The sequence below is a fragment of the Durio zibethinus genome, chromosome 9 (genome assembly GCF_047325235.1).
Source record: "Durio zibethinus cultivar Kanyao isolate XHJ-2024 chromosome 9, ASM4732523v1, whole genome shotgun sequence".
NCBI classification, from domain to species: Eukaryota; Viridiplantae; Streptophyta; class Magnoliopsida; order Malvales; family Malvaceae; genus Durio; species Durio zibethinus.
The window spans coordinates 3,871,459-3,889,182 of record NC_143170.1 but is presented as its reverse complement, the minus strand read 5'-3'; the positions used below and the strand labels follow the sequence as shown (position 1 = coordinate 3,889,182).

Sequence of the window (17,724 nt, the reverse complement as noted above, 5' to 3'; positions counted from 1 at the left end):
TTAGATGCGATTTTCCCAGCAGGTGCATTTGTATTTGCCTAAAACAATTTTTCTTTTTCAGGATAACAAAAACAAAGATTAGTACATTAAGAAAATCAAAAGAATGGAAAATTTTGGTAAGAAGATGTACTTAACATCGTTGCAAGCGCCCAATGTAGTAAGTTAACAAACTACAAAAGGGACAAATCACAACTTTGAGAGAGCTGGGTTCCAAACTTCAAACTTCTGCTGACAATATTATTGTCTGCTTCTTCTGTTACCCGCTTCTACTACTTTTTCTTTTTTTTTATGTCAGTTTGATAATTACACAAAGAGACTAGAAACCAGAGTTTCTTTGGCCTTTAATCCGCGATAAGACAGGACAAAATGTTTAAAACGTGGAGCATATATTTTGGACCATCTGGTGGTGCTATGACCCCATCAACTGATCACTGGCATCCAATTTGCACCAATTATATTTCAATCCATATATGTCTGCTAACTAAAATTTTCCAACCGAGAGAAACGAAAAGGAATTAACCCTTGTCCTTATTCCTTGTTATGGTTCAAAATGAAAATTACTGCTAAAATATGTGGCCTACACTACAAAGAAAGATAACAGATTCTAAGAATCAAGATTGGTGATCGTTTACCTCATATAGATGCATGTGGCCTCCCAAAAATATGTACCCAGATCATAGAATGGTGAGCATTATCCACCCTCTCCCCAAGCGCTTCAGTTTAAGCCCTTACCTTAAACAGGCTAATTCAGAAGCCCTTGAGGGAGAGTGAGCGATGAATTCCATTGGAAATTCCCACGAGTACTGTTAATTAATTACTAGTATGGCCCACATGTACGTATATATCATCAAGGCACGTTTTGGTCACTCTCCCCAAAGACTTCAAGCATTGCTGGGGTACCGTCCAGCTCCAGCATTACTGGAAGCCCTTGAGGGAGAGTGAGCAACCAATACCTTGTAAGATTCAACCCTTTTGTTTTTCTGATTGGTCTTGCTGGTTCACCCTGAAGAGGATTAGCTATAAGAAGACCATTTTATAGGACCTGAAAAAGTAATAGCGCATATCAAAATTGTGGTGAAAAAAATTTTTAGTTTATAATCTGATGGGCCCCTCCATATCTTGGCACTTGATATCTTGTGACTAAATTAGATCCTCTCAAATGACTTCCCAGTCAATGATCAGAAAAGCTCATGCGTTCGATGAGCTTGCCATTTCTAAAAGCAAATCACTAGAGAATCAATAGAGAATTTGTAGTTTTTTAGACTAAATGTGTCATGGACGTGCTGATAAACCGATGAATTTTGAATGATTTTAGGAGCTCATGTGAGCTTGAAACCATACAAGAATTACCCAAAAATGAGAATTGGTCCTTAAGAACGTTGACAAGGTAATGCAATATTTCTCTTTTAAGATAAAAGAATAATTAAAGCAGCTATTTAGGGGCTGAGGCATCTCATATCCTTATCTATTCATGAATGATTGTATCTTCAAGGTAAAGGCTAAGACAATTCCTCCATTATCCACCTTCCCATGTCCTTGCTTTTAATCTCTAAAAACAGTTGCATATCTTGCAAATTCGATAACAAGCCAGTCCCGAAACCTGTTGCTCTTAACTTTTTCTATAGCTATTGACACTTGTCATCAGAAATGACGTGAATAAACAATTCCATGACCATCCAGCCCCATGAATTTAGCTTCATATTATCACTATAAGGGTTCATTAAAAACAGGGTTGGATGTACATAGTAGCCAGAGGGGGCAACTTTATTAAAATAAAATCTCAAAAGTTTTGAAAATTTAAAATTCTACCCCTATAAAAATATTATTATCAAATTTGCCCCCACTAAATTAAAGTTCATACAAAAAAATATTTTATTATTTATCTAGCAATTGAACATTGATTCTTTGAGTGCTAAACAATTTCGTTATAATATATATTTATATATATAAGTTTGTAAAAAAAAAATAAAAGTGAAATACTTTTAGAGAGTTTGTAATTATTAAATTTCAAATTTCTTCTAATAATTTATTTAGATTGATGTGAGGTGATTTTATAAGGGTAACGAAACCTAGAGCTTGTACTACTTATATGGTTTAAACAACTTATTTAACATAAAAAAAAAAAGTAACATATAAAATGTGAAGTAATAAAAATTTTAAAAAATCATTTAGATTTAAATCTTCATTTTTTTTCATTGTATATGAGAAAAGAGACATTTTTATTCTTCAAATTATAATGAATAAGAAATAAAATACATTTACTTATTTGAATTAAATGATAAAACTAGACATATTAAAAGTGAATAATAAAACTAGATGTATTAATTTTTATATTATTCTTTCACATATTATATCTATTTTTAAGAATTTTATAAGTAAAATTTTACTAAATTAATATGTGTTTCTATATTGAAAATTGATTTATCTAAATACTGTTTCGACTATATTTATTAAGAATCATATAATTAATTTTAATTATACAAAAATTATTTTTATGGTAAAAAAATTTTTTTCGTGTACAAAATATATGTTATACATCTTGATTTTATTTATAAATTTTTATATTAATTTTTGTTTTAATAAAAAAATTTTAAATTAATTTAAAATATTTACTTCCACTAGCCGTAATTTTTGAATCGGTACTTGATTAAAAAAGCTAGCTGGGACTTTCTATACTCTTTATAGGATGTGCTATTTGCCCTCAAAATATGAAAACAAAGCAATTTAAAACTAATAAGTGATTAATTCAATTAGTTAAAATTTGTTATATTTGATAAAAAAGTTTTGAATTTAAGTTTTATCGATGGTCAGTTATTGAAATCATCTCGAATGTATGATTTATAGTCACTTATTTTAGATTGTTAAATATGATATATTTTGCTTGAACTTATAAGACTAAACAATTTATCTATTCTTAAATTTTTTTTACCAAAAAAAAAAAAAAGCTTTTTAAAAAATGCTATGAGAAATCAAATTTGGTTGCAGTGGAATGCGTTGACTGCTCTCTATCGATCCACTAGTCCAATTGCCCCAAAGCAAATTGACTTGGTTAAGGATTTCAGTAAAACCAAAGTTGGCGTCGGCCCATTAGAAGCCCAAAGTTGCCTTTTTAATAAAATTAAATAATTAATTTTTAATTATTTATTAAAAACTATTATTTAAAATAAAATAATTAATATAATACTTTTAATTATTTATTAATTTTATAAATATTAAATAATTTAATTTTTTTTTTTATGTAATTTTTAATATAATATCTTTTAAAATTTCTATTGAAGAAAAACATAATGATGATGAAATCCCGTACAATAAATTGGCTTTTATTGAACCTTGTACACGCATAGACTTGGTCGGTGGTCCTGTTTGTTTGCGTGGGTGGCACTTTTTTTAGATTAACATCTTCTTTAACAAAAATACAAGAGATTGCTCGTAGAAGTCAGAATCTAGTTCACAATGAAGTTAATTTTTAATTATCTTTCATTATATTTACAAGAATTTTTAAATTCATTCAATCAATGACATTTGAAATTTATTTAATAACGATATTTTTAATATTTATATATTTAAATAAATTAATTATATCATACGATTATTCTTTTGATCGTGTTGCTCACACCAAAAAAAATTACTAGTCAAAGAACATAGAAATTTTACCAACCATGGTGAAAGTGAAATTCATAATCTTATGTGCTAGAAGATCAAGACATATTCTAATTTGTTGAATAAGTAGCAAATATTTTGATGTATAATATAAGAGAAAAATATATCTCCTAAAAAATAATAATAATAAGAGAAGAAAGGGTTAATAGTTGTGGTCCAAGTCCACCATAAAAATAATCAAAGGATGTATGGTAAAGGATTTGGTTTGGTATACTAATCTAGTTGATTCAACAAACTGAACCTTTCAAATTCTAGTTGATATTTAAAACTCAAAAAGCAAAGTCAGATAATTTTTTATTATTAATTGTAAATATATATATATATATAAATATATGTATATATATACTACTCTGTTCTACCAAGGCAGGAAGTAATTAGTGAGGGTGCCAACTGCCAAAGGAAAAGACAAGATTGGTCAAGGGAATACAAAGAGTCAATATATGAAGGTTTTGCCCATGGTTTTTGGTGGTTGTTTCTTTAAGCTGTAAAGGGTTTTTGGACTTTGTTCAGTTTTTTTTTTTTTTTTAATTTAAAACAAGTAAGTTTGTCTGTCGAATGTTGTTTTTAAGAAGCAATTAATGTTTTTTTTAAGCTGCAATTTAGTTTATTTATCGAATCTAGTAAATTTATAAAATATTAGTTTCTCATTATTTAAAAAAAATTCGAATTTAGATAATTAAAAAATAAGTATTTTTTTTATTATTATTTGAACTAAATATTCGTTGATCATGATTTTGGTTGTTGAATGCTGCGAAGTTTAGAGGAATTTGTCTTTCGAAAAAAGTACAAAAAAAAAAAAAAACTTTTGGATCATTTTAACGTCATTTTCAACTCCATTACCTTCTAAAACAGAGCAACGGTTACTATAATTATTAGAGGAGAGACGAATATATTGAAATTGAGTTTTTTTTTTTTTTCAATAAAATGGAGGTTTATGTGTTTTCTTTTTTAAGGAATTTGTAAATTTTTAAATGGAAATTTAAGAAAACTTTTGCTTTTAAATACTTGTACTAATAATTTATGACCATCGACTCAAAATTTGATTGTTCAACTAATTCTTTTAAGAATCCCATTTCATTTCCTTTCATAAAAAATCTCATTTTATTTTTCCAAAATGATGGGAAAGAAACTTATATAAACTAATAAAACTATAAAGGCATTATTTTTCTAAAAAATCTCATTATCTCGTTATTTTTTTTTAATTGTATGAAATGAGTGATAAATTAGGTAAAAACAAAATAAAGTATTTGCTTTATATATATATATATATATATATATTATCAAATTAACAGTCAAAATATGATTATATATAAAACAAGTTATTTTTTTTGCATCATCTAAAATCTTTGTCACATTTTTTTTGTTAATAACTTCAAGGTACAAATCCAAATAATTAGTTGAACATGCTGTATAATACAAATATTTTTTTCTTTTTAATTAGTTTTTTTCTTGCGACATTAAGTGTTGCATCATTATCAATAACTATTTGAACAATGATTTTTTCTCAATTTCTTCCACAGTTTCATCAATAATATGTAGCAAAAATTTTTATATCTATTACGAACACTTGAAACATCTATAGATTTTCAAAAAATGATCCATTTACTATAATAAATAAAAAAATTAATGATATATATTTGATTCAAACTGTTGATCCAACCATCACACGTCAAAGTAACACCCAATTCATTACAATGAACTTTTAATCTATTAACTCATTCATGAATTTATTAATATTCAAACTCTAAATACACATCTAAAACCTCATAAAGTATTGAAAGTTTTATATGTTAGCCAACTTTTATTGTCATAGAAATCAAATTATGCAATCATTGAGAGTTTGCTAACAGAAAAAAGAAGTTAATCATATATCAAAAATTTTGATACTAATTAACCCATCTTCTTTCTTAATGTCTTTAAAAATGAATAACTTATTTTTTGTTATTTTGAACTCTTACTTCTAATCAATTCAGGTATAGCTCTCATTAATGAAAATTTAAACTCATTTAGAGTTAATTTCCTTATTCTTTTTTCAAAATATTCAGCAATTGAGCCATAAGAGCTTTGTCCTTATCATATATGTTACTCCAACCACTAATTCTTTGTCTAAACTATTATCTTTTGTACCACTTATATTGTGATTAGATACTATCTCGCATGCTTTGTTTAGTAACGATGTCTTCATCAATAAATCTTTCATATTCATCTTCCCTTCTTAATTGTGATTAAAATTCATTTTTTCTCCTTTTGTTGTTAACTTTTTTTTATTTGCTTTCTTGAAAGAGTTTCATCATACTTTCTTTTACTATACTTATTAATAATATAGTTAAAAAAAAAAAAAAAAAGTTGTACATGCTTATGTAATTTTATAATTTTTATTGAGAAATTAACAATAATATTTTTAAAAGAATTACAAAAACATAACATAATAGTACATTGGAGCATGGTGCAATATTGTCAAATTTATGAGCAATGTATTTCTTGAAACGTGTTATTTCTCATTTTACAACTTTACTACAAAATTTGCATGAAATATTTCTTTTTGTATTTGGCACAGGTATTCGAAAATGACAACCTATATCATCATTTGGTACGCTCTTTACTCCTTTACTCAGAAACTCTTCATATGGTGGCATGCTTGGTATTTTGTATAAAAATAAAATAAACTTATATTTAGAAATATTAATGTTACTTATTTCATTATTAAAAATTGATTGAATTTAAATTTTTTAATTTTTAGTTTTTAATCTAAAGAGTAATAGGTCATAAAATGTTAAATTTATTAAGTAATTTAATCTTTTTGATACACTAATTGATATAAATTTTTTTATCACAAATTACTTTCAATAATTATATAATAAATAAAATCTTCAATAATTACACAAAAATAATAAAAATTAATATAATATCACAAGAAATGACAACAATATAAATACCAAAACAACAAAAAAATTATTAAATTTCAAATATAAAATCATAACTTAATAAATAACAAAATCAAAACATAATATTTAATTTGAATTATTTTTCATCAAACTTATAAAAAAATTTATCAAAATTTCTCATATAAAATCCTATATATATCATATTAAATTATTAATCCTTTAATTTTTTAAGTATAAATCCTTAATCCCTCTAATTAAATTTTATCTAAAAAAATTTCAAAAATAAAAAAATTTTAAACTTATATTTTAATAAAATTAATTACAAAATTAAATAAAAAACCTACCACCCCACCCCTCCCTACCCTACCCTACCCCTCCCCTCTTGTCTCACTCCACTCACATGTCGTCAAATATCCCCAAATTTTGGCTACCTAATACCCTTTTCAAATTTTCTTTTGTTTTTCTTCTTCATGCCTTAGGTGTCTTCTTTTTTACTCTTTTTTCTTTGCATCTCTTATTCTTTCTTCTATACTCTCATCACTATCACTTTGCTTAGTGCCTATAGAGTGCCTCATTCGTCTTTCTCAAATTCTCACAAAGATAGATATTATTTTACAAAAATTTTACCAAAAAAAAATTAACTTTCTCTTCTTACCTTTTTTTATCTTGATTGTTGATTGATGATTGCAAACTTGAGACTGATTTAAATTTGGGTAATTTACGGATTGAGCTAAGGTTGTTGCTGATTAAATGGTTGATAAATGATTTGATATTATTTTTTTAATTTTTTTTAGATTAATTTTGAAACTAAGGCTCTGAGTTTTTTTTTTTGCTTTTACTTTTATTTTTGTGGTCTTGTTACTTTATTCTAATTATTGGTAATGTTAAAAAATTTTTTTATAACTTGGGCTAGTGAAAAGGAAAACGAAGATAGCGGTAATAATGGACTGTGATTATCGTTATTTTCCTTTACACCGTTTTCTTGTGGTTGCTACGCACCATTTTGAGTGTGAATGAATTTTTCAACTGTATTTTTTTTAATAACAGTGGTAGGTGATGATGTTACTGTAATTTTATGGTTGTTATTCTGTTATAGAACCGCTATTTGATTCCTAAGGCTTTATTAAAAAATGGCATGTTTCTAAAAATAAAGTTTGAATTTCTTTTTTTTTTTGGGTACTTAACTAACGAAAAGATATACAATTTTTTTTTTATTTTGTTAAGTAAAAAAATTGTCAATTGATTGTCAAAAGATATATAAATTTGCAATTAATTTTTGAATTAATTGATATAGAATTAAAATTGATGTTTAAAAATTATAAATTTTAAAAAATTTATAAGTGTAATATTTTAGCCAAATAAATATATAAGCAAAGAATTTTAAAAAAGAGAACAAATTAAATCCTTAAATTCTACTAGAACTTCAAAATCAATTTCAAAAAGTATTTGTAACTCTTTATGGATATTCCATTAGTTTACTTTATTTTTATTTTACTATCTATTAGTAAAACTAGAAAGTAAAAAAATTCAAGAGTTAATTTAATTGGTTAATATATTTACTTTTAAAAGATTACATTTAACCAATTTAATTTTTAAATTTTAATATTTGTAATTTTTTTTAATTTTTAAACTGCAATCTCCTTTATATAAATGAATATCCAAAAAAAAAATTCCAATAATTGTAAAAGAAAAACCATAATTTAAACAGAGAAAAACTGTTCGTTGAAATATTTTGCTAATCATATGTATGCACTATAATATCAGATTCAATTAATTATTTCTTTTAAAGACCATAAAGTTTCACCTTAATCCCACTTTTAAGATAAATAAATTTATTTGTAGATTAAAAAAATCTTTTACATCAAAATTTTTTTTTTTTACATGAGGCTTAGCTAAAGGGTTTCTAGAATCCCTCGTTGATTTGTTTGACTCAACAAGTTTCACGTTGAAGATCCAACAAACAAAACATTGTCTCTCCTTAAATTTATGACGTGAAGATTTATCCGTTCCAATTTTATTGGATGCCTCTCAGTCCGAGGGGACACTGCCAACTCCATTGGTCTTGCTCATGTCCATCTCATGGCATTTACAAATAAAATAAAATAAAAGCTCAACAAATCCAATAAAAAATTATATACACATGTTTTTTTCTCACATCATTTTTTTTAATTTTATAAAAAATCATTTAATTTTTTTACTTTTAAAAATTTTATCATACAACATTTATATGTATATATGTTTCTTATTCGATCATAATATTATCCTAAATAAAATATAGAAAGAACCCTAGAAGACAATTAAGTCAAACCTCTATCCAATAATGGGGTTTATAATCACATTGAAAGCTGCAGTTTAGTCACTTTAAATATATATTTTTTAGGTTTATTAAATGTTTTTTTCTTAATTAGAGAAGGGTTGTTGGGTTAGGTTGGGAATTCAATATATATAAAATGAAATTATGAATTGGGTGATGCCTTGAGGGCTACAATACGGTGAAATTTCTGCCTCTGATGAAACTTTCAACCACGATCTCCGAATGGAACAAGAGTTCGGTTGTTTTGAAAATTGCCCATTAGTAAAACAAAAAGAATTGTGCGGTTTCCAAAGTAACAAGAATCGTGTTGAATTTGTTTGATCATGGAAACAGGGCAATCCCTCTAGAAAAAATTAGAAAGAATTCAGGTCCGGTTGGCTCAAGGATTGTCAATGGCTGGACCGAGTTCATCGTAAAAAATTGATATTGAAAATCCCTTCATCCCCCCCCCCCCCCCCCCCCAATTAAAAAATAATAAAACTTAAAGGCACGTGAGGAATCTAACATCGATTAGCAGATGAATAAGTGGGTTCGAAAGCTCACTTTTCCCCACATGGAAATTCGTAAGAGCAGAGTAATGACGCGGAACATGGTTTGAAATTTCTTGGTCCGCCCTTCTATTGAGCTTCAACTCTGATTTTCTTGATTTTTTTTTTCTATTACTCTATGGTTTCTTTTTTTAATCTTTACCATTCGCGTCACAAAAGGGCAAATGATGAAAGAGGGGGTCCCATTTGGAGAAGTAATTTGAAGGAAGAATTGGTCAGAATTTGGAGTTTGGACACACTCCCACTCTTTACTTCTAAATTATCATATGACCAAAGACTGGTCTATGCTGAAAAACTCGGTTTCTGTCAGTCAAACTTCAAACTTTCTACATTCCCTCAACCTGCCCTTTAAAAGCCCAGACCTTCATTTTCTTTTTCAAAACCAAAAGCTTTCACTCTCCTACTCTCCCTTGGCTTGCTCAAGCTCAACAAAAACAAGTTTCAACAGTTCAACCTTTGGTTACATAATCAACTTTCATTCAGGCCAAGTTCCATGGTTGTTGCTTCTTGCTCTTCACTATTCAGGTTGTTTCAATCCCTTTGGCTGCTTCTGATCGTGTTCCTTAGGGGAAAGCTTTTGCTTCTTGATAACCAAATTTTCCCCGTCTAGCATATTCGGAAGCGGTAGTGTTATGAATTAGCACTTCCAAGTTTCAGACAAGAAATCCCTCTCAATTTCCTGTAAAATCTTACCGTGAGAACTGTAAAAAGAAGAAAAAAATGGAGCCAAGATGGAACGGGGAGCAGGGGACACTGATCAGTGAGCTGATTCAAGGAATGGAATTAGCAAACCAGTTAAGGATGCATTTGGGTGCAGCATCTTCTGTTGAATCCAGGGATTTGTTAGTACAGGAGATTTTGTCTTCCTATGAGAGAGCTCTTCTGATTTTGAAATTGAGTGGGCCAATAGGACAGCCTCAACAGAATGTGGGAACAACATCTGGCGTCCCTGAGTCTCCTCTATCCATCAACGGCAGCCCGCGGAGTGATGATTTAGATAACCAGGATGTCCGAGATGTGTCAAAGAAGAGGTGAATTGCAAGCTACAAGTTGCTATATTCGTGTATGTTGTTGCAAATTTATGAGTTAATTTGATGCTAATGATTCGTGGAACATGTTTTTGGAATTGGTTTTGCAGAAAGATGTTGCCTAGATGGACGAATCAGGTGAAAGTTAGTTCTGAAAGCCTGCTGGAGGGACATCAGGATGATGGCTTCAACTGGAGAAAATATGGGCAAAAAGATATCCTCGGAGCCAAATATCCTAGGTGATAAGTCTTTTCTCTTATCCTGCTTGAGTCATCTACTCATCTATTAAGCATACAAAAAGCCTTTTTTTTTATCCTTTTATATCTCTTCACTTCTATTTAGTGATGGAGTGATTGTTTGCTTTTGCAGAAGCTATTACAGATGCACCTACCGTAACACTAAGAACTGCTTGGCTACAAAGCAAGTCCAGAGATCAGATGAAGATCCCTCCATCTTTGAGGTTACTTACAGAGGAACTCACACATGTGCCCATGGCAACCAGGCAGTTCCACCACCAGCATCACCCGAAAAACAAGAACATAAACCATACAACCTTGATAATAACAACCAACATTTTCAATCACAAGATATCCTCTTAACTATTCGAAAAGGCCTAATGGTCAATACTGAGGGCTTAGACAATAAAGAGATGGCACCATCCTTCTCTTTTCCTTCAGCATCATTTGGGTGCCTTAAGAGCCAAAACTATTGTTTTTCACCTTCAGGAGTGCTTGAGAACAACGATATATTAGGCAGCTTCTCTTCCCCTTTCATGTCTTCTGCTACACCTGAATTTAACTACTTTTCAGCTTCTCATTCTCAGATGAACAACTTCGGAGGGATTCTTAATACACAACATTCTGAATCTGATCCCACGGAGTTGATTTCAGCCAAAACTTCAGCCACCAATTCTCCAATTATGGACTTGGATTTCTCACTTGATCAAGTAGAGTTGGATCCAAATTTCCCTTTCGACACCCCGGGATTTTTCTCCTAATTCTTTTTCACAATCCAAATAAGAGTAATGCTAGATGTTAAATTCCCGTTCCACTTAGCGGATTAGCTGGTTGAATCTGTTCATCCTATCTTTGTGTTACGCCAAGAGCTTTTGTAGAATAGATAAGTCTCTTTCAATTTAATGTTGGTTGCAATAAATTTCCTTGGATAACAAGTTTTGACATTTGTTCTAATCGCAGTTGCAATAATATTAGTACGTAGATTATTACCAAAACGAATAATGTTGCATATAGAAACCTTCTGGTGAAACACATAAATAATGCAAATGTCCTTCAACACTTGCTGCAACTTCATTGCAATTTGCAAATGAGTGTTAAGCAATGGCCATTTAAAAAAAAAATTGTTCACAACATCGTATTGTGTAAATGTAACAAATCCCGGATTCGAGAAGAGAAAAATCTGTATATACAGGGGAAAAAGAATTTACATTGCAATGATCCCTTTAGTAGACACAACATTGCTTGTCTTGACGCTTAACGGATGGAATACAAACACAAATAAAACCCAGTAGTGGTGCCTAAAAGAGATATTTATAAAATGAGGACAAGGTGAAACCTCTGTAGCATCAATAATTCTAGATTGGAAACTTACAACTAAGAGCTTTTCTCAACCCCAAGACAATGAACAAGTTGGTTAAAGTGAGAAGTGATTCATCCCCTCCACGTAACTATCCACGTTAAACGAGGAAGTACCATAACCTTTGCTGCTTCAACTGCATGGATAGAGTCACAATTTGGCATTCATGTGTAAAAATCAATGTGTCAAAGTAATTCTTGTTTATTGATGAGAACTTACCATATATTCTAGCTGGGACTGCTTATTAAACATGAAGTCAAAAAGACCAATATAAAGGAAATTAGTAGAGATGAAACAAAGCCACCAATAGCGAAATCAAATTGCAGAAGAAAAGCATCCAAAGTAAGAAAATTTGTACAACACTAAATTGAATGAAGCCACATTTTGTACCTACTCTCATTTCTTTTCTGTTTGCTTTGGGCTTAATTGTGTACTTCATGCTGCCCATCTCTACTGATAAAGTAGCCAAGGAACTGGATAATATTGGCATGGATTAAATATGCTTAAAGCTTGGAAAAATGAAGCAAAAACAAAAATGAATAGCAGCTTAAAAAGATAAATCTATGAGAAGAGCTACTCCAATGATTCGTGCTGATAAAACATGAATAGTATTTCATAGTATTCTCCAGCCTCACAACTAAGAAGAAATCACATGGTAGAATATATAGATGGCTTGGATTGGAAACAAGCAGCTGATGCCTGCCCCCGGTTTTTAAATAAGCAAAAGCAAACACCAAATTTTCTACCATTCTAACAGAAATGTTACAGCTTGCATATGCCTCAGTCACATTATTCATCTCTGCCCTAAGCTGTGAAAAGCCATCAATTCAGAGTCTCAAAATGTAGTATATAATTATCCTAAAAATAAAAGGTAGCATGAACATATTAAATTCAAATATCTAACATGTCAATTATACAATCTGATAAAACCAGGAGATATATGCTAAAAGGATGGTATCTCAACATTGATGGCTTTATCAACAAAGTGGGTTTCTTGTAAAATCATCAACAAAGGGCAACTAATAATCTTATCACTTCGTCTACATCCTGCTAATATGAGTAATTTCATCCTACTTTTTGCCCAAAAGCTAATTTCTTTATTTCATGGCAAAGAGGATCGATCCCTTACTCACAAGTCAAAATTCACCTCATTTCTGAAGTTTAGAACAAAAGATAGAGCACAAAGTAACCTCATAGTAGCAGTTATTACAATTAAAGGATCTGAGAAAGAATTACATATATCCCAGAAAACTCACTGGTGGCACACACTAAGGCAAGCAAGAAGTGGAAGCCAAAAAGGATAAGCTTTGGAGAAGACTTGGACTTGGTGATAAAGTACAAGAACCAAATGTATGGGAACAAAAAAACTGAAAAAAGCTGTGAAGCAATGTTTTCTGAGTCAATGTTTGGTGCCCATGGATCCATAGGCAGTAACTACCCACGTAAAATTCCTCCTTTCCTCTAAACAACTTTTCCATCTCTGTAACTGCTGAAATCTCCGCTTGATTTACTTGGGATTGCTTGGTGATTGTGGAAAAAAAAAAAAAAAAGAACACGGACATGTTACAGTGACAAGATAATTGGGTAGTTTAGACAAAGATTCTACACAACTGAAATTTATCTTTAGTTCTAATTTCTTGCTTTGGAGTTCGGACTTTGGGTTTGAGAACACTGTCGAAAAGAGAAAGGGGTAAATATAAAAATAGCTTATCTATTATGTATTTTTTGTCAATTTAATATTTAAAAAATTACAATTATTACTTTAATTTATCATCTGTTTTGATATTTCAAATTAGTTGTATTAATCAATTTATTAACATGGCATGAAAAATTAATATAATATTAATGTGTTAAAATTTTAATCAAAATCATATTAGCAATTATCACGTTAATATTAATAAAAAAATTGTAATTATCTTTTTAACATATGAAATATTTTTAAAAATTATAAAAAAATTAAAAAATATGAAATATTTTTAAAAATTATAAATATTAAAAAAATTATTAAAACTTAAAAAATTCAAAAAAATTCTTGAAAAGTTCAAAAAAATGAAAATATTAATAAAAATAAAAAGTTCTTAAAATTAAATAAAACTTAAAAATTTTAAATAAAAAATCTTCATTTAAACAAATTTAAAATTAAAAAAAACCTAAAATTTTTTAAAAATTTTAAAAAAATTAAAAAATTGTTTAAAAAATTAAAAATTTTCAAAAAAATCAAATATGCAAAAACTAAAAAAATTTTGAATAATAAAAATAATAAAAAATAAAATTTATATTAAAAATCCAATAATATTCACAAAAATCTAAAAAATTCATAAATATATAAAAATTTAAAATTGTAGCAGTAAAAAAATGAAAATTTTTCATAAATTTAAAAATTTTTTTACAATTTTGTAAAAATTTTTAGATTTTTTCAAAAATTTTTAGATTTTTGTTATTTTCAATTTTTTAGTTTTGTGATTTTTTTTGTATTTTAAGAAAATTTTATTTTTTTAATTTTAATTTTTTGAAAAAATTTGGATTTTTATTAAAATTTTGAGATTTTTTAAAATTTTTAAGTTTTCATAATTTTTTTTTAAATTTTTAAGTATTTTAATTTTTAAAACATTTAAGATTTTTTTTTTAATTTTTAGAATTTTTTTTTGGATTTTTTGTGAATCTTTGAAATTTTTTTAATATTGATGTGACAATTGATATTGTGGTGCTAATTAAACTTTTTGATATTTGTCAAAATCCTATTAAATATTTATGTCATATTAATAAGTTAGATTAATGATATTAATTTTATATATCAAAATAGATGATAAAATAAAAATTAAAAAATCAACTTAAAAATTTTATTTTTTTAGATACCAACTTTAAAATATATATATATATATATAAAATATAGAGACTTTTTTATATTTAACCCTTAGAAAAGTTTGATATGTTAGATTTTGGATTTTAAATTCTTAATCTCCCATCAATCAGGCCCATTTATTTATGAGCTGGGCATATTAAACTGGGCGAGGCCTGTATATAGGTATAGCCGTAAGGAAATAAAGAATGTATATTTAATCAGGAAGGCCCATTTTTGGATTTTTGTAGGAGCTTGTGGGACTTCAGTTGCTGCTGTTATATTAGCTAGCTTAGTTGCTGTATTATGTTAACGGATTGAGCCCTTCCCGTCTGCTAATTGTTTCCTCAAAGGATAATATAATTTTATTCTGCTTTGTCGCTTAAACGAATGAACTTGGCACGGACTTCTCAACATTCAAATAACAAGAAGAATAGAAATGGGAGAGGCCATGGAAGTCCAAACAAGCGAACAAGTGGTTGAAGCAAACCAACATTTATTGGCGAGGGATGGTGACTGAAGCCAAGATTCAGACAGCAAATCTTACCAGAAAGTACCTGACCGTTTGTCCGAAGGAAAATTTTTAAATTTTATAATAATTCATAAAGATTTTAATATTTTTCACTTAAGTTCCTATATATATATATATGAATGTACCATTTGATAGCAATATTTTAATGTATTTACCACAGTCTTGTATATATTTTCTATTTCGAGGCAAAACAATATATCAAGAGTCATAATCCGCTAACAAATTAAGAGGCAATAACCTGGTGACAATTAGGAATTAAAACCAATATATCACTAGCTCGTAACAATTAATGCCATTTGTTGTATTTGCCATTTACTTAATTATACACACTACAACAGTTTTTTACTAGTACCAAATCAAATCCTAGTGATGGCTTGATCACGATGTCATCACTAATTGAGAAATACAGCTCACAGTCGCCTTCCACATTTGACGCTATCATCTAATATTTTCTTGATGTCGTATTTTTACTAAAGACACATCTTCACCAATTTGCTGGAGTCACATGCAATGCCTTTCTTTACTTCCCCCAAGAGCCTGTGCATTGAATCAATCAAATAATATATGGACTATAATTATTTATATATGCAAATATATAGAGTGAGAGAGAACCATATTTCTATAAAATTTTTTCCTGATTCCTAAGAATTATAAATAGAATTTGGGTGTTAAGATTTTATTTATTTATTATGTACTCTTCTGTTGTGTCATAGTGTGGATAATTTTCTCGAAAATACGTTGCAATTTCTCTGATGGTTGGATTAGCTGCTGCACAAAGGAATCTGCCTCTCAAGGATGGTTTCTCCAAGCAAATGATATGTGCATCGCAAATATCATCGATGTGTACAAGTGGAACTGATCCACGAATTTCTAGCATAAGTCTCAATCCCTCCACAGAAAACAATTTCCCTGTTAGGCGTGCTAAAGTTACTTCCACACTTAAGGGCACGTAGGAAAGAAGAGTCTCTTTTGCTTACGACTTCTAACTTGCCATTATTTTTTTAGTTGTAGCTCAATGCCTCTTTCTCTGCTAACGTTTTTGATCTTGTGTATGCCTAATTAAGAGTCAATAGTTGCAGCCAAGAAAGAAAGAAAAGAGAATTTCAAACTCGTAAAATGAATTAATCTGAGACATTACTTATTGATATATATCAGAAAATTCAAAGAGAAGAAACAAATTATATATACCAGAAATTATATATACCAGCGTAACTGCATTCCAGTAAGTAAATAACATATCAACAGGTGTCTTGCGAAAGATTTCAATTTAAGTCTGTCTTCAGTTAGTGGTGAGGATGCCATCACAGAAGCAGTTTAGATGCGTCGTTTAACTGTTTGGGACCGGATGCAAGAGTCAGCAATGGCTCTCACACCGGAAACAGCTGCTTCAGTTGTATCTTTAACTATTACAAATACACAAAAAGTTATCACCAGAACTTTATAATGCATCTACAATTAGGTAAGACAAATTGGAAATAACTTTGATGATGAGCTAATTATTTGATTAAGTAACTAACCATTGAGCTTTGGGTGTCATGAACCATTGGACTAACTATATGAAAGTCAAATTCACAGCCTTGAATGTCTCTTTCAAACTGATCGGGGTTGTATATGTCAGCTTGAAACAACACTAGATTGGTCTCTGCACCAGGGAGGGACTTAAGAATGCCAACTTTTGATTTGTTCTCTGCAATTTTATTGAAATTAAAGTCTATGAGATAGCTGCAAGAGCACGACATAAAGAAAAAGAGAAACAGCGATGGATAGGGAAAAGAAAGGGAAACCCAAGTTTCTGAGGGTGGCAAGGATAATGTAGCTGTAGCCTTTCTATAGGAGCTTCTTAATAAGCCAAGAAGCAATATATCCAGCACCTCCGGTAACACAGACCTTGATATTAGCTTTCTACTCCATTCCGATACTTTCTTTTGGCTGTTTTTCTTTTTCTTTTTTGAGAGTAGTTGATGAGGTAAGCAAGTATAACCAGTGTATACCTTACCCCAAGCAAAGGGCAGGAGCTTTTAAGGTGTCATTTGCCTGAGCTGTGCAGGAAATCAGGTTAAAGTAGACGCATTAAAAATTCGAGCTTAAGGCCGGCCAAACCAATCGATGCACAAATTGTCATTTAGCATTGGGTTTTTGTTATTATTAGAAGAAAATGAAAGTTGACCAATTGACTGACCTATGGTGGACGGCAAATTGCAATCAATATTCATGCTTTGGGTTCAACAACATTTCGTTCCTGATAGTAATCTATGGTATGTCCTTTACCCGAGAGGAAGAAAGTTTTTGTCCAATTGTACCATCAACCCATTATTTTAATCTTAT

The 17,724-nt window shown here is 29.4% G+C and overlaps 1 long non-coding RNA gene and 2 pseudogenes across 3 annotated transcripts; 1 reads left to right on the top strand and 2 right to left on the bottom strand.

The window, feature by feature from the left end:
* The first annotated feature begins 9,782 nt into the window (after positions 1–9,782).
* Positions 9,783–11,625, top strand: LOC111307414 (putative WRKY transcription factor 53; annotated as a pseudogene). The gene is made up of 3 exons (XR_016345044.1): positions 9,783–10,438; positions 10,546–10,674; positions 10,805–11,625. The product of XR_016345044.1 is annotated as a putative WRKY transcription factor 53 (transcript).
* A 209-nt stretch (positions 11,626–11,834) lies between these two features.
* LOC149516723 (uncharacterized) lies at positions 11,835–13,851 on the bottom strand. 2 transcript variants are annotated; one of them, XR_016345046.1, is made up of 2 exons: positions 13,265–13,851; positions 11,835–12,501 (listed from the first exon to the last, which is right to left on the bottom strand). It is a non-coding gene; the product is annotated as an uncharacterized LOC149516723 (long non-coding RNA). The 2 variants fall into 2 exon arrangements; XR_016345045.1 differs by having other exon boundaries at positions 13,285–13,851.
* A 1,846-nt stretch (positions 13,852–15,697) lies between these two features.
* On the bottom strand, positions 15,698–17,310 carry LOC111302564 (NADPH HC-toxin reductase 1-like; annotated as a pseudogene).
* Positions 17,311–17,724: the final 414 nt, after the last annotated feature.